This window comes from Ambystoma mexicanum, chromosome 3q, assembly GCF_040938575.1.
Source record: "Ambystoma mexicanum isolate Mex_15411 chromosome 3q, UKY_AmexF1_1, whole genome shotgun sequence".
In the NCBI taxonomy this organism is placed as follows: domain Eukaryota; kingdom Metazoa; phylum Chordata; class Amphibia; order Caudata; family Ambystomatidae; genus Ambystoma; species Ambystoma mexicanum.
In genome coordinates this window covers 1,232,985,392-1,233,007,404 of record NC_090926.1, presented here as the reverse complement: position 1 = coordinate 1,233,007,404, position 22,013 = coordinate 1,232,985,392, and positions in this window count along the sequence as shown.

The window sequence follows — 22,013 nt, the reverse complement described above, 5'->3', positions numbered from 1 at the left end:
TATAGGTGTTTCCGGGGCCCCGTTGCTTCCTGCCCCCTCTCCTTCCTCTCCTCCTTGAGCAAGATTGGCAGTACTCATATTCCCTGGTAGTTGAAAACGGACTGTTTTCTGGGGATAGTTCCTATTCCCTTTTTTGTAATGCTTGATTTGATTCATGCATCAACCATGTTCATTAGTAACCGTGCTTTCTAAATCTTGATTCTCTTATTCAGAGTCAGCATCCGAGCTGGCTGATGATGTATTCAGTGTTGAGGTTTTCAAGGAAGATTTTGTACTCATATCATATTTAGTTTGGAATGTATACACCCTGTCCTCTTTGTAATCACGTTCATCACGATAACACTTTCCTTATCTTCACTTCATCCTGATAAACTTGTAATAGTTTATACATTTTGTCATAAACAATGGTCAATACTCTTCTTTCTTCTTCAAAGTTCAGACTCTTCTCATATTTTCTCTTGAAACCTATTCCAAAGTTACTGCAAGTCTATTTTCTCCTGCCAAGATTCAAGAACTAACAAACTTTGGTTGATTTGAAAAATGTTAAATCCTAATCTATAGTGCTTGTGTGCACTTAAAGCTCCTTGTTCTCATGTCTAGCCATTTGGCGAGTCTGCATGCGCAGAACTACTACTCTTGTTTCGCTTGGATGGATCAGCACATGCAGAAATACTACTCTTGCTTCTCTTGGGATGTCTTCGGGAGGGGCAAATATTAAACCTATGCAAATCTTTGCCACCGTTTTAGAAGAGTCATCTCTTGACTCTGAAGTGATGACAAATGAAAGCCAAAAAACTGCACAAGTTTCATCGTCTGGGGATGTATCATTGGCTTCAGTAATAATTGAAGACGTGGGACAAGTCACTCAGAATAAGTCTTTCTCATCTCCCTCTCAATATCCCCCTGAATGCAGGGACTTTGAAAGCTCAGGAGTCTCAACTATGACTGACTATGCACAACCATGGATTCAACAAGACAAGATGAGGAGATCTCTTTTTTGCAACCCACCCCTCGTCGCTGTCAGACTTCTGATAAGAAACGACAATCATCTGTATCTTCGGCCAATCCTGCCCTATTAGAAGTCACCTTGGGGGCTATTAACACTACTATGTCTACTTTATTTAAGCTCTTTAACTCTTTGGATCAGAGGTTAGCTGTCCAAACCGACAAGATAAATCACATACGTGACTGGATGAGAGACACCTCGCTTAAATGTTCTAAAAGCCTTTCTTTAGTAAATCTGGAGCAAAGAATAGTCCATCTTGAATCCTATTGGTCAGCCCATCAAGGTTCAAACGTACATTCAGGAACATCTATTATACAGCGTCTCCCACACTTAGAGCGTTTGATCCAAGATCCTCTGACTATTACACCAGCATTACCAATATTTTCTAAAATTATTCGACCAATTGAATGTGTTGAGGAAGCTGATACGGTAAAACATAACGAATCCTGGATTAGTGTTGACTCTCCTGTGAGAAGTGCGGGTCAATCTATATCCTGCAAATCTCGTGGGGGCGTCAACCAAAATGCACAAAAAATAGGAGGATCTTTGTTAAACAATAAAAATTGATGTCAACTAAAGTTACACAAAGAAATAAAAAAGCTCTGACGGATTTAAAAAAATTACCTCAAATACATCCCTCTTCAGATGTCACGAAAACTTTCATTCACGGTGCTGTTGGTCCGTCAGATATATGTGATGAGATAATTAATACCGACTTGGTCGTTACGGCCAGCAATTCTCGTGTGGACGAAGTTTTGCAAGACATCTTTCCACCTCCTCAAGTTGTTCCTCCTCAAGGTATCCCAAAAGAAGTTCTCATTTCATCCCCTAATTATGATCCCTTGAATGAGTTGGTACCTCTCTTAACATCCAAGCCTGATAATATACAAACAAAACAATCTTGTCCAGTTGTACAAATGACATTATCTGCTCAATACGGTGTCATCTCTGAGGTGCGGGCAAGTTACCTCCTCCTCTCGCTGTCACGACTCGCTCCCTTCGCTCCCGTTCCCGCCACTTGGGGGCATGTTTTGGGGTTTATTCCCTACTGGACATTTCCTCCAAACCTAATGCTACAGTGCTGTGATGAATTGGGGAGCGCTAAAACCTTATTTTCCAAGTTACTTCCCTTTCGGATCCATTCCAGGTTTTTGGCAGCCAGCATGCTACTTTAATCAAATGACTATGCTTCGCAGAATGCCTGGCTCACTGCTTCACCTCCTCCCTTGCAGGACAAGGTTGGGTGGAGGATAGGCAACACCTGTGGCTGCAGGTGCAGCAGGCGGCACACCTGAGGGGTGTGCTCGTTAAGCAGCTTTAAAAGCCTCAGTTTGCTTCAGTCCAGCGCTGGTCATCGTTGCAGTGTTCCTGTTGTGACTAGTCCCTTGTTCCTTGTTCCTAGCTTTTGTGCCTAGTTCCTAGTTCCTGTTTCTTGTTCCTCCGCCCTGGATTTCGGATTCATGTGCTTAATTGATTTCTACTTTTTGGATTTCCCTTTCTGTCTTCCTCTGTCTGCAGGCAGCCTTTCTCTGTACTTTACCCTTTGATGCAGCCCAATTTGCCTGTGTTTTCGGTTTCTTTGATGCTATCCTTTGCTACTGAAAAACTTCATGCATTATTCTTTCCTTTTTTAGATTTAGCTTCCTGCCTTTTCTCCTTGGATGGGTGGGAAAGGTTTCCTTTTGTGATATCATTTTCCCTGCTCCTAATCCTTACTTCCTATTGGGATCCATTCCATGTTTTCCATTCCACTTCTGCATTTATTTCCCATTTGATTATTTAGGTGTGGGGTGCTGTTGTAACTAGTCCCTGTGTGAATGCCTTTTGTTTTCCTCACTATTTCTTTAATCACAATTCCTACTTGCTCCTTGACTTAGGTCTTAGGTATTTAGTTATCCTCCACCCATTGCTGTTATAGCCTTCTGGGTCCCTGTTGATCAACTGGGTTCGTGGGTTTACTGACATTCAAGTGGTCTTTCCGGTTCTCGTGAGTACTGTTTCTAAGTTCCTTATTCAGTATCATCCAGAGTGTCAGCACACAGATCCTGTCCTTGCTTGCCCTCTACGTGGGCTTAGCGCTGTCAGTATCTGTAATAGCATAGTGGGTAAGGAATTTGCCGACTTTCCTTTCAGTCATAAGGAGGTTCTAAGTGCTTACCCCACATCCCTTTTCATATATTGGTAAATTTGTTTCACTCTATCTGCACTCCTGGGTTTTAGTATATATGAGTCGTGGTTCTTGTGTGCACGTTGTTTGATTCAAGGTTATTCACTGTGCGATTTTGTGCACATTTCCCTTGCCATATTCGCTGCCTTTGTACTCACCTGATTAATCCTGACACTCACTCCTATGGCGAGAGTTGAAGATCGTTTAAGTGCATTAAGAACTGCGGTGGACTCTTATTTACTCAATAGAATATCAGAGGTGTTACCAGAAGCTCCACATGCCCGTGATCATTCCCCTTATATACATAATTTCAATAACAATTCCCAAAATGAAGTCCTTTCCCTCAAAAATAGACCAGACAATTGCACAAAAACCATTCCACCTTTTTGTAATAGTCATCGCCCTCAAGATCCGCCTAAAGAAGAAAATAGGAGTTACACTGATTTACGTAATGGTGGTAGTAAACACTATATAAATGACGATAGTGTTGCATTTTCAAAGAAACTTAAACAGTTTCATACTTTAATTCTGAAATGTCGCGATGGGTCCTTCCCAAAGTACGATTTATGTCGTGCTAGTGTCTTCAATATATTTGGAGCTATAGAGGGATTGGAAGCCATTTCTTCATCAGATGTGGATCAAGTTGAGTTTCTCTGTGATAAGAATCTTTCCATCGTTAGACTCTGGATAAAGTCTGGTATTGTTCGTAATACATTATGGAACACCAGAATGGATTTGTTTAATCTTGGCTTTTTGTTAGCTCAAGACCCAGCACGACAGCAATCTGAGGAGATTGATGGTAAAAAAATCTATTGCTGCCACTACTTCTGAACCTTCATGTGCCTGCCATTTTTGTACTAATCAATCACCATTAGACCCCAGTGTTGTATCTAATACCCGTTCATAAGCACGAGCAACTATCCCCACCAATGAACTTTCACTTGCTAGCTGGAACACTAGAGGTTACTCTCATCTGCAGTGGAGTTTAGACAACGGGTTGAATAGTTATGACATCGTAGCTTTACAAGAAACGTGGTTAATAAATCCCCCTATATGGGACGATCATGAGATTAGTTTACTGCCAGCAGTCCATGGTGGTAAAGGTAGACCCACAGCTGGTCTGTTAGTAGCAGTGAAAGCAAGTAGGGGTCTGAAAATCTCCCCCTGGCAAGCACCAAACAAATTCATACAACTGGTTAAGATCTCTTTCAACTCACAGACATATGCACTTATTAATCTTTACAGAAACCCAGTGGGCATTACTAATGACAGCTTTTATGATGCTCTTTCCCTTATTTTCGAACATATTTCTGCCCAAAATAATGTCTCTGGAATATTGTTAATGGGTGATTTGAACTTTTCTTGCTTTCATTCGAACAAAAGGAACAAGAATCGTGAGGGTGCAAGATGGATCTCTTTTATGGAAGATCATGGTTTAAAGATGGTAAATGGTGCGATCATATGTGACATTCCCCCTATGAACACCTAGGAAAGAGGCACCTCAAAATCTACCATCGATTACATTTTCTTATCTAATACCATCTTCATGAATACCAGCAAATTTGTTATAATTAAACAGACATCTAGTGATCACCACCTTTTAGCCTTATTTTGGGCGGTTGAAATTGGTGATCACTTGAAAACTGCACTTTACTATAAACAGACTGTATCTGTCAATAATGGCAGAAACCGTTTCAAATGGTCTGTCAATAAATTACTAGCTCTGAATGATGCTATTCTAAACAATCAAAGTTTACATAAGGCTGCTTCCTATATAGATGTCTTAAGCACCTTCGCGAATCTTTATCCTGTTTACAGTAAACCAGTTAAAAGACATGTTCATGGGTTTGATTTAGCTCTCTGTGAAAGAAAGAAAGCTTACAGAAGAGAGATCAGAAACTATCAGAAATTGCCCATGATTGATCGAATTAAAGCAGTTAAAGTTGCCTCCTCGAGATATCGAAATTGGGTTCGAGCGAGGAGAGCCACCATGTACCAAATAGATGGCGAATACTTCTTGTCAGCTTGCCGTAGTAAAAATTCTGCCTTGGTCTGGGAGCTGTTGAATAAATGTAACACCTCATCCCAAGATCATGCGCAGCTCAATAGCGTACCTGAATCGGTGTGGGTTACACATTTTTCGTCCCTATACGACGATCCCATGATGAACTACTATAATTACAATAGCAACTCTGTAAATAGTTGGACTTCGCATTGTACAAGATTTACTATTCAAGCCTTTATTAAAGCTTTTTCATCGTCTAGTGCGGCAGGCTTGGATGGGCTTACCAATGTAATGCTCAAACAAAACATAATAGAATGGGCACTAATTTTGAACAACACTTTTCACCACATATTACAAACTAAAAATATTCCGCAATCATGGCGTTCCTCTGTGATCATTCCGATCTATAAAAAAGGTGATCGAATGAATCCCAAAGGTTATCGTCCAATAACGTTACTAGACGTGCCAGGCAAAATTTTCTCCAGGCTGGTGCTAAGAGATTTTAATGCTTGGTCAAATAAAGTAAATCAACGAGACCCAGCACAAACTGGATTCGTGGCAGGTTTAGGTACTGGCGTCAATTTAATTGCTTTAAATGCCATAAAACAACAAGCAATTCATAAGAAACAAGCCAGATACTTTGCGTTCGTGGATCTTCACTCCGCCTTTGATTCGGTCTCAAGACCAAAACTTATAGACAAGTTAATCAAAGCGGACTGCCCATCCACTCTTATTGACATCATTTTTGCCCTCCATTCACAAACCAAGGTCTATGTAAGACTAAACTCTGAGGGTCTTCTATCAACCCCAATTCCAACGTTTAGAGGGCTGAAACAGGGGTGCATTTTAGCATCTGCCTTGTTCAATTTTTTCATTAATGATGTACGTTGCATTTTTAGCAAAGTAATCGCTGATGCTCCTAAATTGAATGATGTAAAAATGTGTGCCTTATGGTATGCGGACGATCTTGTTTTAGTATCAAAAACTCCCAGTGGTTTACGTAATCTCTTGTCAGCATTATGTTCTTACTTCAAAGAAAATGAATTGGTAGTAAACAAGGGTAAAACACAAATTGTCTCGTATGTTCTTAAAGGTTTACGCAAACACTTGTTAAATTGACAGATTGAGGGGACACCCCTAAAGATGGTACCAAATTATGTCTATTTGGGCCTTATCTTTGAGGGTGGTCCAACGTTAGACTCACATCTAAATAAAATTAAGCAGAAGTTAACCACGGCAATCTGTCACACACAAGTAATTGTTTCTAAATATGGCAAATTCTCCATCAAAGCTGCCATCACTTATTGGGACCAGAATGTTGTAGCAACCATTCTTTATGGTTTGGAAACACTAATTGTCCCCCCAGGGTTTCTCAATTTACTAGAAGCCAAGTTTTGGCGTGCAATCTTAAATCTACCACAATGTATTCCTGGTGTGTTAATACGATATGAATTGGGACTAATTTCTTTAACTGCATTATATAACTGGCGCCTATGTGCCTTATTTCGCAAATGCTTATTATCTACACATGATAATTCTACATTATCAACCATCTCAAGTTACTTGCTGAACTCTACAGAAGTATTTCCGAAATATTGGTCTACGAAAATATTAACAATCATGGTGCATGCGGACATATCACTTGATCTTCTTACGGTTCATCCGGAGCAAGCAAAGAAGAAGGTGTATATGATGGACTGGATTGATACCAGAACTCAGTGTTTAACTTATAAAGACTTTGATTCTACAATCTTTGGTCCAAAGTGTTTTAAAAACATTGCCTCTTATCTATGCTTGGCACCATCTGCTGCCTTAAGAACTGCCATTCTTCGCTTGAGGCTTAACATCTGGCCCACCCGTGAGGTTAAAACAAGAAGAAAACAAATCTCTTCTGACCTCAACTGGTGTAGGTTTTATAAAAATGTACTGATTGTAGAAACTCTTCAACACCTAATATTGGAGTGTCCAGCACTTAGCACTTTAAGAAAATTGCACTTTGTTAATCATTTTGCATATTTTGCACAACTTGATCCGAGGAATAGATGGGTCGCCTTGGCAGCCACTGAATGTATGAGTTTAAGAATTGCAACGATTCATTTTCTACAGGCCTTGAACTTAGAATGATGGTTTTACAGTATTCTGTGAATTTACATGGTTTTTTCTTATGTGGATTTTATGTTTATGAACTTTTCTATTCTATATAAATTGAAAAAGTTGATGTAATTTCAACTATATTCAATAAATAATAATAAAAAAAAAAGTAACCGTGCTTTCTAAATCTTGATTCTCTTATTCAGAGTCAGCATCCGAGCTGGCTGATGATGTATTCAGTGTTGAGGTTTTCAAGGAAGATTTTGTACTCATATCATATTTAGTTTGGAATGTATACACCCTGTCCTCTTTGTAATCATGTTCATCACGATAACACTTTCCTTATCTTCACTTCATCCTGATAAACTTGTAATAGTTCATACATTTTGTCATAAACAATGGCCAATACTCTTCTTTCTTCTTCAAAGTTCAGACTCTTCTCATATTTTCTCTTGAAACCTGTTCCAAAGTTACTGCAAGTCTATTTTCTCCTGCCAAGATTCAAGATCTAACAAACTTTGGTTGATTTGAAAAATGTTAAATCCTAATCTATAGTGCTTGTGTGCACTTAATGCTCCTTGTTCTCATGTCTAGCCATTTGGCGAGTCTGCATGCGCAGAACTACTACTCTTGTTTCGCTTGGATGGATCAGCACATGCAGAAATACTACTCTTGCTTTTCTTGGGATGTCTTCGGGAGGGGCAAATGTTTCGCCTTTGTAAGGTTTGACTTTGTGTAGATGTACCATGCTCTCTCACCTTCAATTTCACTGCAGTTGGGCTGGTGCGTACTCCGGGTGCGTCTGAATTTGTGCACTAACACCTTGTCTCCTGGATACAGTTGTGGAGGTTTGAGCAAGTCTTCTGTTCCACAAAATGAATTGTCTGTGTCACTTCTTTTTGACCCCTCCCTTCTGTTTTTGATCTGTTGAGATATGAAACACTTGCATCAGTTCTTACCCTAGTTGGGGGAGTCAATGGGGTTCTCATACAGCATCCAGCCTCCAACTCATAAGGAGTTAGATGGTGATCCAAATGAGGCTGGTTTCTCAGTGCAAGCAAAGCAAGGGGCAGATAATGCAGCCACCCCTTTTAAAATAAAGTAATCTTGATTTTGGCTATCCTCTATTTGAGAAGTCTGTTTAATCTATCCATGTACTATTGGCCTGGGTGATAAGCAGACAAAAATGTATGCTGTATACCTAACAGAAGCTCTATCTGCTTGAACAGTTCATTTACAAAATGCGGTCTATTGTCCGGCCGCAGAACTTTGCAGACACCCCACATAGGGAACACATCGCTTACCAGGAACTTGGCAGCACACATGCATCAGGGTCTGTGCATGGGCCTGCCTCTATCCATCAAGAAAAAGGACATACTACAATCGGCATATATCTATAGCCATTGCATATCTGTAGCATATGTTCATAATCTATATGCAGACGCTGAAATGGGCCATTGGACCTAGGGATTTCTCCTCTTACTGTTCGCAAAGTGTGTCCTGCAGTACATTTTTGGCACCTGATGCAATTTACAATAAGCTGTGCTACATGCTCTAAGAAATTGGATTCTTTCTCTAAACTAGATGTGGATGGATAAGAGGCTGTTTTTGGCCTCTACATCAGCGGCTTCGTTTCTGCAGGAAATTAAATCTGCTAGTTTGGAATGCAGTGACCATTTTACGATGGCTAGGTTTAGTGGAAGACTCAATGCGTCTATAAGTCTATCCAATAGGGCTGCATGTTGCACTGGAGTGCCATCTGCATGGAAGAAACCCCTCCTTTTCCAACATGACAGACCTGAGTGCACGGTTGAGGTCACATAGGCGGAGACAGAGTACACTGTCATTTCCTCCACAAAACACCTCAGTGCTTTTATGAGTGCCACTAATTCTGCAGCCTGTGCTGAATAATTCAATGCCCAACTCATACTTGTCATTACCTCAAATTCACCTTCTCTATTCAGTTTCACTACTGCTACTCCCATATGCGTTCCACAGTTGTTTGGTCAATTTTCGAAGAACCATCAATAAAAACAACCTCCCCCCTCCCAATGGCATTTTCTCTAAATTGGTGGATTTCATTATAGTTCCCAATATACGTTGTGCAATCATGCACATAGTCATCCGCTCCCACTGGGTCTGCTATAAACGTTGCTGTATTCACTGTCTTACATCTAACAATTTTAATTTCAGGGTTGGAAATAGTTACCTCGTACCCCGATGCGCTTTGTCTAGTCAATGTACTGAATAGTTTCATAAGCCTAGAAACAGCTGCATGTCCCTCACTGTTTTTCTCTGTATCTCTCTCTGCTGTGTATGCTCTCTTCTTCCTTCACTTTCTTTTCCTGCTCTTCTCTCTGCTCTTTCTCGAACCCCATCAATGCCCTTATCATCTAGTTTAAGCAATATTTGTCCTCCCATCCATTCATTCTATAGTATTGTTATTTCTTTAGTTTTGTCCTTTATTTATTTATGTTTCCCTGTTTCTTCCTCTATCTCTATTCATCTATCTTGTCTGTCCTTCCTTTCATAACGCTGTTTACTTTTATTGTGTGCTTATATATCTTTGCATTCTCTGCTCTTATTCTCTTCCGCATTATCCTCACTGCTGTAAACGGGGGCCCATACGTTGGATTAACATACCTTGCCACTGCTTTTCATTCCTTTAAGGGAAACAGTCTCTTCTCCTCTGTGTCTACACGCTTTTCTTGAAGAGGGGAAAGGGGTGCCGAAAGTGTTTTATAATCCCCTTTATGCTGATTAAGCATACACTCCCTATAAACTGGATCTTCTTTCTCACTTTGGTACATTTTCCAAAGCTCTGAAATGGCCAACCTTTTCTGCAGCTTTTTCTCCCTTGTATGTGGTGTACAAATATGTTGTCATATTTCACAATACATCTTTTGACAGCAAACCCTCCTGAGGCCACGACATGAGTGTCTTATTGGTCGTGCCTTAAACCATTCCAAATTATATTTACTTAATTTCGGTAGTGTCCTACATAAATGTAAAAGAGGTGTATCCCCCATGATGACACATCGGTTTTGATCATCGATACTTAACCTCACCCGGGTGAGGTTCATGATCTTTTACAAAAAATGATCTGTTTCGTTACTACTTACCCGCTGTTTTATTCGATTACTTATTTTATCAAATATACCACATAGATCAGTCGGTGCAGGCCCCATCAATCACTGTTTATAATCCCATTCAACATTGATTTGACTGATTTTATCTTTTTTTATCTAAAAAAAAAATCAATGCAATGATATTTCGTTTCCTCATTTGTTAACAGTTTCTATCAATTCTTTATCATATCATTCTTGTATTATTAGTATGTTAAGAGTCTCTTCTTTACTTATATAATACTTTCCTTGGATTGTTCCCTTCCTGATGAATGCCATTCTCTCGATAAAACGTTTCATCAATATCTTTAATTTTCTACTATTGTTTTATTTTCATTAGTCTAAACACAACAAAAGATTTATTTTAATAGTTTTATAACTCCTATATACAAAAAGACAGTCCTATATTCTATATGGTTCTTCCCATAAAAATGGAATTTATTATCACAAAATGTTATAAATCACTAATCATCAAATTCATAAAAGAATCATAAAAATGATCATCATACATAAAACACATACATCATGTTAAAACAACACAAGTAGAAGCACCATGTGTGAGTACATTACAGTGACTTTTCAAGGATCTCAAATGTGTATAACAAATAACACTCTGATTTCCATGCCTCACTATTTTCAGCCTATTTCATGTTGGTATATTTAAAAAAACCTGACTTGTACAGGTTTCTGTCCTTAATATACAACCATGTAGGACATTCTTCAGGGGAATGTGTCTTGTGCCGATATGAAAAAATCTTCTGTGTTTGGAGGGAGTACCCTGTTAATCAAAACAGACACCCTATTAGTAATTAATTATAAAGTATAAATCTCTAAGTACACCTAAATACACCCTTATCCCAAAAAGGGTGCTGAAGTATGTTACTTATTACATACCTCTCTTTCCTAGTAGTAGCTCTTGGACCTTTTCTGGTTCCTTATGCAGATTCCCAATTTCTTCAGGGAATTCTTGTGTATCCTCTTCTCCTCTCTAAACTAGTGCACAATTAAGACACATCAATACCCAAGGCCATATATAACGTCCCTAAATGACTAGAAAGCATAGGATAATCATGCTTACCAGTCAGGAAGTTTCCAAACAATTGATTTTCTCAGTGTTCTCTCAGATATGGACCTCAGATGCTCAGATGTAAGTAGCCATCCTATGATACAGAGTAAAAGTGCTCTGTTATGAAATTCTATTTAAAACTGACAAAAGTATGTGATAGGTCAGTATATCAATAAGGAGTAGAACACTCACTTGTAGGTCGTAATGAAGCTAGATGTTGCTTCCCCCCGTGGAATTTCTCTGGTTGAGGCAAAGAAAAACGTCTTTGCTACTTTAAGTGGACCCAAATCTGTGGAGATAAAAATGTCCAGATCCCCAGTGAGTCCCCGATCTCATATAGGGTATCACAATAAACTTTAATGTTTCCCAAGTGTTGCACTTACTCCGGTTGTGGACAGAATCCTCCACCTCTTCTCTAATCCAGCATTCTCGTTCGCATTAGTCTGCACTTCTGCGTTGCATTCGCGGGTGCATCCACACTCTACGCGGCACAGTGACGTCACCACGCCACGCCCAAGCCTGTGCGTGGTAACGCCATTGCGCCACACGGAAACGCGTAAACACTGGCGCATCTGCATCACTTCGTGTTATGGGACATGTAGTTACCTCATGGACTAAACCAAAACCTCGCAGTATGTGACCCCACTAACTCCCATATGGGTTCTATAATGATAACCCGAACACATGTAGAACAACAGTATGGGGATCTAAAAATATTACCAATCTCGCAATGACAAAATTACACCATGTCTGACATCTTAGTGCAGTGCAAAAACAATGGCTCACAGCACAAAAAGGCATTAGCTTCTATAATGCAGCACAATGCAATGGCTCACATGACATGCGCATTTGCTTCTATAAGTGTAAATACAGTCCTCCTCTTGTATACAGTCATTACACGGGGTGACCCTTAACTTGACTCTTCATTTGACAGTTGTTCATGTAAATACATACTCTTATTTCTTACATTTACAGGTGTTGCAGAAAGTAAATATTGCAGAAATCAAACCTAGCATAAAACCAACAGATATAAAGCAGCTCAATTACTAATTTTGTAGTTGTGTCAAGAAACACCATATCTCTTAGTTTAGCCTGAGTCTGGAAGGTTAAACCACAGTGTTGTAATAAGGCATTATGCCATTCCACTCCCTCATTAAGGCCACTAATGTGACTCTTTGACAAAAAAATCAGTTTTTGTTCAAGGTGCAGTAGTTTCCTGTTAATCACTGTTTGTGATTGACCTTTAATTTGTTATGGGAAGAACCTAAAAGTGACACAGTATAGAATATAGGACTGTCTTTTTGTATATAGGAAATATAGACTCGCAGAGCAAGAAGTCTGTTTGATCCCTACCTGTGGTACATAACCGTTTGATAATATAGTTGTTGGAGACCAATAGGGTCTCGGTGGCTAACGTGATTAGTTACACGATTTTCTCCGATTTTCCTCCTCTTTAGTGCACATTGTGACATATGACAGATATTCCACTATGGAATCCGAGAAGTGTCTAGCTTATGATGATGAATATGTTAGAAAGTTGATAGAATTCTTACCAAAAGTGGGTCGAAATAAAGACCTTGAAGCACTTGACAAAGATGACCAATGGGACGAGTTAGTCCAGATGAGGAAAAGACTCATCCGTACAGAGTTACATGCTATTGTCATGTTGGAATATGTAAAAAATCAGGCTCTATCCCAGGCCCTGACCGTGAGAAATGAACCCAGACTGTTTTTAGACAATCCAGAGTTTAAACTGAAATGGAGTTACATTTCTAATAAATGTGGCCGTGACTGGTTGATATTGATCATCGAGACAGCACAGGAAACAGCCAAAAAAATCAAGATTGATCTAAAGGTCTTAGAAGAGAAAATCAAGAGCAAATTTGATGTGGAAGCTTTTAAGAAAGGCCTAGACAAACATTTAAAAGAGATGCAGGATTTCAAAAATGAGACTGTTTCAGAAAGGGTGAAAAGAATGAAAAAGGATATTCAAAACTTTTCTCATGAGAAGGCTTTCTGTTATACAAAAAAAGACTATACATTTGGAGAGTCGAAACCCAACACGAAACAGAACTGGAGAGTACGTTTCCGGAATACTTCTTATAGCTCGAGTGGAGAGGGTTCCTCTAATTATGATGAATCTGGGGATACAGATACTTTGAATAACAGGGGAGGAGGTCGTCCCTTTAGAGGAAGAGGTACAAGAAATAATGGTCAGCGAGCTAGTAACCAAAGACAATCTTTTTTCGGAAGAGGAGGAGACCAGAGATAGTGGGAACCCGAACGGATTCAAACACGCAGTTACAGGGGCTGGTAGTGAATCTCTCCAGTATACAGATTACTGAAAAAGAAGAAGTAGTACTTAATAAGGGTTTGAATTTTGTGCTTACCAAATTCCACAATCCTTTTGAGTTTAGGATTGAATTTAATCAGTTCATGCGGAAAGTACATCTAAAGGAGTTCTTCCTGGATAATACGTTTGATAGAGGGGACAATTGCAGTGGGTTGAGGAATCTGTTGACTTTTTGTGCTCCTGCTAGTACCCATTCTGTGGAATCCAGAGTTTTTGAAAGGAAGGTTTTAGAGGAGATTAACAAACTAGAAACTAGAGGTATCCCTCACCACTCCAACCTAAGTATAACAGAACAAAAGATGTTGAAGAATTTGGGAGCCAATGAGAAGATCATTATTCGCCAAGCCGACAAAGGTGGCGCTATTGTTATATTGAATAGAAGTGACTATATTAAGGAATGTGAAAGGTTACTATCAGACGAGAATCATTATTTGAAAATAGACAGAGATCCCAGCAGAGACCACTTAAATATCATTCGTAATAAGGTGCATAAGGCTGTGGAAGAACACATGATTAGTAAACAAGGGGTGAATATCTGATTAGAGAGAATGGCCGGGTTCCCATCTTCTACACCCTCCCTAAAATTCATAAGAGTCTAGAGAACCCGCCGGGTAGACCTATTGTTTCAGGGGTGAGCTCCCTCCTAGAACCTTTGTCTAAATTTGTAGACTTTTATTTAAGACCTTTTATTCCAACCATGAGAAGTTACATAAAGAATACCACAGACGCCATTAATAGAATAGAGGGAAACCTTTTTGACCCTGACACCAATTTATTGGTTTGTTTAGACATTCAAGCGTTATACACCAACATACCCCAATTGGCCACATTGGAGCTAGTGGAGGAAACTCTATTGAAAAGAGAAGACGAAAACCCAGTCTCTAACTTTTTTATCAAATGGTGCACAGAGATGGCTCTTACAAAAAACTTTTTCCAATTTATGGGACAGTTCTATAAACAAATCGAAGGGACGGCAATGGGGTCAGCCATGGCTCCCAATGTCGCTAATTTGTATGTGAACATGTTTGAGGAAACTGTTGTCTATAATGATCGCAATCCATTTCAGAATAATATTCTATGTTGGTTGCGTTATATAGATGACGTATTTGTCATTTGGAAAGGGAACAATGAAAAAGCAGGTGACTTCATACAGTGGTTGAACCAATAAACCAGATATTTGAAATTTACCAACAATATCAGTAACCAGGAAGTTAACTACTTAGATATCTGCATTTACCATCAGAATGGGGTACTATTAGTAAGACCTTACACTAAAACCACCGATAAAAATGCTTTGTTGCACTTTAAGAGTCATCATGCACAGCACGTGAAGAATAACCTCCCTTTCGGGCAATTCTTACGATTGAAAAATAACAGCAGTACTAATGAATCATATGAGAATGGAGCCAATAATCCGATCACGAAATTGGTACATCGGGGCTATCCTACTCCTTTGGTGAAAAAAGCAGCCAAAAGAGCATTAAATAATAACCGGGAATCCCTCCTTGATCACCAAATTCAAAGAGAAAAAAGCACTAAAGATACTCCTCTAGTATTTGTCAACCCGTTTAGTAATTTGTTATACAAGATCAAGGGCATTATTGTGAGAAATCGGACTAAAATCATGATCAAGGAGGTAGGGAAGCCCATTGTGGCCTTTAAGAAAAGCACCACTGTTCGCAATTCGGTGATGAGAAATGACATAAGTGTTAAAAAGAAGCCCTCTCAACAAACTACCTTATGGTGTTTATCCCCTGTGGTGGGCCATTATCCTTGTGGTACTTGCACAATGTGTGCCCAAACTAAAAAAACATTGACTGTAGATTTGGGTTTTGAAAAAATGTGGAGTATTAATGAACACACAAATGCAACACAAGTAATGTTATTTATCTGATTAAATGTCCGTGTGAACGCATGTACATTGGCAAAACGAACAGGAAATGCAGAACTAGGATGCATTAGAAACGAGGTCGAACAAGCTCCTATGGTCAAACATTTTATGGAAATGAAGCACACATGCAACGAGTTTGAGTGGTGTATTCTAAAACAAATCGGAGAAAATCGTGTAACTAATCACGTTAGCCACCGAGACCCTATTTGTCTCCAACAACTATATTATCAAACGGTTATGTACCACAGGTAGGGATCAAACAGACTTCTTGCTCTGTGAGTCTATAATTCCTATATACAAAAAGACAGTCTATATTCTATACTGTGTCACTTTTAGGTTCTTCCCATAACAAATTAAAGGTCAATCACAAACAGTGAATAACAGGAAACTACTGCACCTTGAACAAAAACTGATTTTTTTTATCAAAGAGTCACATTAGTGGCCTTAATGAGGGAGTGGAATGGCATAATTCCTAATTACAACACTGTGGCTTAACCGTCCAGACTCAGGCTAAACTAAGAGATATGGTGTTTCTTGACACAACTACAAAATGAGTAATTGAGCTGCTTTATCTCTGTTGGTGTTATGCTAGGTTTGATTTCTGCAATATTTACTTTCTGCAACACCTGTAAATGTAAGAAATAAGAGTATGTATTTACATGAACAACTGTCAAATGAAGAGTCAAGTTAAGGGTCACCCCGTGTAATGACTGTATACAAGAGGAGGACTGTATTTACACCTATAGAAGCAAATGCGCATGTCATGTGAGCCATTGCATTGTGCTGCATTATAGAAGCTAATGCCTTTTTGTGCTGTGAGCCATTGTGTTTGCACTGCACTAAGATGTCAGACATGGTGTAATTTTGTCATTGCGAGATTGGGAATATTTTTAGATCCCCATACTGTTGTTCTACATGTGTTCGGGTTATCATTATAGAACCCATATGGGAGTTAGTCTGGTCGCATACTGCGAGGTTTTGGTTTAGTCCATGAGGTAACTACATGTCCCATAACACGAAGCGATGCAGATGCGCCGGTGTTTACGCGTTTCCATGCAGCGCGATGGCATCGCCGCGCACAGGCTTGGGCATGGCGTGGTGACGTCACTGCGTCGCGTAGAGTGTGATGCACCCGCTAATGCAACGCGGAAGTGCAGACTAATGTGAACGAGAACGTTGGATTAGAGAAGAGGTGGAGGATTCTTTCCACAACCGGAGTAAGTGCAACACTTGGGAAACATTAAAGTTTATTGTGATACCCTATATGAGATCGGGGATCACTGGGGATGTGGACATTTGTATCTCCACAGATTTGGGTCCACTTAAAGTAGCAAAGACGTTTTTCTTTGCCTCAACCAGAGAACTCCCACGGGGAGGAAGCAACATCTAGCTTCATTACGACCTACAAGTGAGTGTTCTATTCCTTATTGATATGCTGACCTATCACATACTTTTGTCAGTTTTAAATAGAATTTCATAACAGAGCACTTTTACTCTGTATCATAGGATGGCTACTAACATCTGAGGTCCATATCTGAGAGAACACTGAGAAAATCAATTGTTTGGAAACTTCCTGACTGGTAAGCATGATTATCCTATGCTTTCTAGTCATTTATGGGACGTTATATATGGCCTTGGGCATTGATATGTCTTAATTGTGCACTAGTTTAGAGAGGAGAAGAGGATACGCAAGAATTCCCTGAAGAAATTGGGAATCTGCATAAGGAACCAGAAAAGGTCCAAGAGCTACTACTAGGAAAGGGAGGTATGTAATAAGTAACATACTTCAACACCCTTTTTGGGATAAGGGCGTATTTAGATGTAATTAGAGATTTATACTTTATAAGTAATTACTAATAGGGTGTCTGTTTTGATTAACAGGGTACTCCCTCCAACCAAAGAAGATTTTTAATATTGGCACAAGACACATTCCCCTGAAGAATGTCCTACATGGTTGTATATTAAGGACAGAAACTTGTACAAGTCGTTTTTTTTTTAAATATACCAACATGAAATAGGCTGAAAATAGTGAGGCATGGGAATCAGAGTGTTATTTGTTATACATATTTGAGATCCTTGAAAAGTCACTGTAATGTACTCACGCATGGTGCTTCTACTTGTGTTGTTTTAACATGATGTATGTGTTTTATGTATGATGATCATTTTTATGATTGTTTTATGAATTTGATGATTAGTGATTAATAAAATGTTGTGATAATAAATTCCATTTTCATGGGAAGAACCTAAAAGTGACACCGTATAGAATATAGGACTGTCTTTTTGTATATAGCAATTATAGACTCACAAAGCAAGAAGTCTGTTTGATCCCTACCTATGGTACATAACCGTTTGATAATATAATAGTTTTATAACACCACACATGTACACTTTAACAATTGTGTTTACTGTGTAAGCCTTCCTTTAGTATCTTAGTAAATGTATCCAGTCTCCATTTCACTCCAGTGTGGAGTTTCATACTCGGGCCTTCCCTCAGGAATCTTTAATAACTTAGTGCGTACCCTTCTGCCCCCTTTGGATTAGGAATTGAGGTATCTCTTTTTCTTTTCCTTTATAATCTTCCCCAAAAATCCTGTTATCTTCTACACTTATTATTTACAACACAATCCCTCTCCTATTTTTGCCATGCTCATTGTTCCACTTACATCAGCGACTTAGTTGAGTCCTCCGGCATTGACTCTCCCCTCAACTGACCAGTACGCCTTCTATCCACAGGGCACCTGCGAGGACCGGACATTAATTTCATCAAAGTGGGGCCTGCTGACCAAATCTTCTTCACACGTGACTCTCCACAGTAAACACTGCGGTCTTCTGGCTAATGGCGGGAGCCGCCGAGCATCCGGGTGCCTGGATCGGGCCTAGATCGACTAGACCGTAACCGTCCGGACCGCTAGAAAATTGTGCTGTAGCACCTTGAAGCATCTTTTGTGCTAGATGGAATAACAATAATGGTCACAAACCAAATAACCCGACAGACTCAAGGAATATGGCAAAGTATTACTTTATTTTCAGTTTAATAAAGCAGGGAGAATTGACAAACATCGGACTGATGCATGTACACGCACAAACAATCTTCAACGTCATTTTACATGGCAAAAATACAAAACCCATCAAGGGAAGGGATTTGTGAAGGGAACATATTTACTTATAGAACATATAAGAATTAGTGCTTCATTAGCTACCCTTTGTCTGTAGGGCATGCCTTGAACTACCTCTAAATGCATACAGTACTGATTATAGCGGATGAAACAACAGTGGATTGGCTCTTGCAACATTGTGTGTTAGGTTGCCCCCCAAACCCACTGATTGGTTGGCATACTATCCCAACCTTGGACTTTCCACTCCTTAGCAGCACGTACGTGAAACAAAACTTGGGTGTTTGAATCCCATCAGACTGCTCCCCATGTTCCCAATTAGTTCATCATCCCTCATCGGTAGGCCATAAGCCAAAGTCTTGCATTTGTAGTTTGACCTTGTCGCTGCTCACTGTCCTGGAACATTCAAGCGAGTGTTAGACCTCTTAACTCGAGGCTCTAATGAATAGTATTTGTTTTTGACTTCTGAGTCACATGCGAAGAGACCACAAATATGTCCATTTCAACCTTCCATTTACTACTATTTTATTTAATTATGCAGGGTGCTGTTACTCCGTTTGGCCTCTAGAGACTTGCTCACTCTATCTCATTTGAACTTTGTATACTTTTAATTGACCAGCAGTTTGGCTCTCACATATGTTTTCGTCTCCCTTTGTCTTTGAAGAATGTCTCACAATTTGTATTTTGTATTTTATTTTGTTTTATATAGTGCCTTACACCAAAGCGCTTTACATAGCATTAAAAAAGTACAAACAGTAGAATCAATATTTAAAACACAAAGTATTTCAAAAATTGCAACAGGACCTTGCTAACCAGATGAAAGTATGTGAGATCAAAAAGAGGCTCGACAAGAGGAGTAAACAGTAATAGATATGAGAGAGAGAGGGAGATTATTCCAATTCAGAGGTGCGAGGAGAGAAAGGGTTGGGAAACAAGATTTGGCACAAGGAGGAGAGGGGACAACAAGGCGGAAATGAGAAGCAGACCAAAGAGGATGCGAAGGAAGATAAAAAGAAACAAGCAAAGAAAGATAGGGAGGGACAAGACCATAAAGTGCTTTAAACACCAGACATAAGAAATTTAACTTTAGACGTTTATGAAATGGAAGTCAACCAAGTTGGACCAGGAAGGAAGAGATCGAGTCGCAGGGAGCCACTTGAGCAAGAACATGAATAGAATCATGAAATAGAGATTTAAGTGGAGCTAAGCGAGAAATTGGAAGCCCACAAAGTGCAGAAGAGCAGTAGAAAAGTCGTGAAAAGATTAGAGCAGACAACAATAATTTTGTTGCTTTAAAAGTCATGAAGAAACAGGCTTTTTCGATGTTATAGAGATGAAAATGACAGGAGCGAGCGGTAAGTGGGATGTGGTGAGTGAAAAAAAGATCGGAATCAAGGAAAAGACCAAGATTATGCATAACAGATGAAGTAGGTAACTGAGCTGGCGGAAATGAGATGATAGAAGGTAAGGAAGCCAGAGAAAACGAGTTAGAAGGAAAGAAAATTACCTCTGTTTTTGCTGCATTAAGGACAGGAAAGTGATCAGACATCCATGATTGGATAGCCATTAAACAAGCACTGAGTTTGTGGTGGATTTGGTCAGCAAAATGTGGAAATGAAAGAAAAAGCTGTGTATCATCAGCATAGAAATGATGCAAGAACCCAAAAGAAGAGATAACCCCAACTAGCGAAGAAGTGTAGAGGGAAAAAATAAAAGGACCGAGGACTGAGCCTTGAGGAACACCACAGGTGAGTGAGTGTGTTTCAGAGGAGACCCCAGCCCAAGAAACTGAAAAAGTTCTCTGAGAGAGATAAGATTCGAACCAAGAGAGGGTAGAACCAGAAAAAACCAAAAGAAGAGAGAGCAGAGAGCAAGAGTGTATGATCAACAGTATCGAACGCAGCAGAAAGGTCAAGAAATATGAGAAGAGAGGATTGTTTAGCATGGAGAGGAGAGCAGTCTCAGTAGAATTACCTGGGCAAAACCCAGATTGGAAACAAGGAAGACTAGAATTTTGGGGGAAAAAGGTAGAAAGTTGAATGTAAGCTACGCGTTTGAGGATCTTAGAGAGATAAGGGAGACGTTAGATAGGACAGACCTTACAGGCAGAAGAGACATCAGCTGAAGTATTTTTTAAAATAGGGATAATAGTAGCATGCTTAAATGACAAAGAGAAGGTAGATGAGAGAAGACAGGAATTAAATAGAATTGTAAGGTAGGTTACAAGAGAAGGATAGATTTTAGGTATAAGCACAGATGGTAATGGATCCAAAAGAGATGAAGTGGGGTGAGCACCAGCAAGAAGGCAAAGGGTATCTTCGTTGGTGATAGAAGTGAAGGAAACGTTACTTCAGAACTTATCCACGCCCTCCCTCTTCTCTTATCCTTCAAAATAGCATCCTCGCTCTGGCCCAATCCTGACTCATCGTGTGGGTCTGCTCACAGGGCTGTTTTTCCACGTCTCCTGATTCTTACATCCTCAACCTGTTTCTGAGGTAGCTTGGTTAAATTCAACGTGAGCTGTCATTTTCCGAAAATGGACATCCTTGTCACGTTACATATTCCTCTGTAGCAAGCTTTTATATGTTGTCTTTCAACCTTGAGTTACTGTGTATTTACAATTATTGGTCAGTAAGTTACTTCATCTTCTTTTAAATCCATGAGTACTTTAGCTTTAGGTACATGTTACTCATAGTGCTTCAGTTACCTTCCAGTATTTTCATATCGTTTCAGCATAGGTTCATATATCTTCCTCATGACATCACTTTACCTTCGTCAGGTTTCACTTTAACGTCCATCCATGATATTCAGCAACACACTCTGGCATCTTCACAGGTGATATCCTTCCAAGTAACTTTCTTCCATACGACATCCTTCCACACTTTCAGTGCGAGGGTACATTCTATATGGCTGTCTTAGTGCATAACATCTCTCATACACTCAATGCAGTATAGCAATGATGGCATGGGGTCCCATCTATCGCTTTTCTCCGACTGTTCCAATATGATGGTGGTGAGAGGGCAGGGACTGGCAGGAAAGGGTCTACCTGCTCCTCTACAGTGGTGTCATGTTCTTCCATGGATTTGCAGAAAACCAGGATGTTGTCATTGTAATTTCAACAGTTTGGGACATGCTTTATCACCTTGTGTATCTATCTCTTCTAGGAAGATTTCTGCTGCTGACGCAGCAAAGCTCA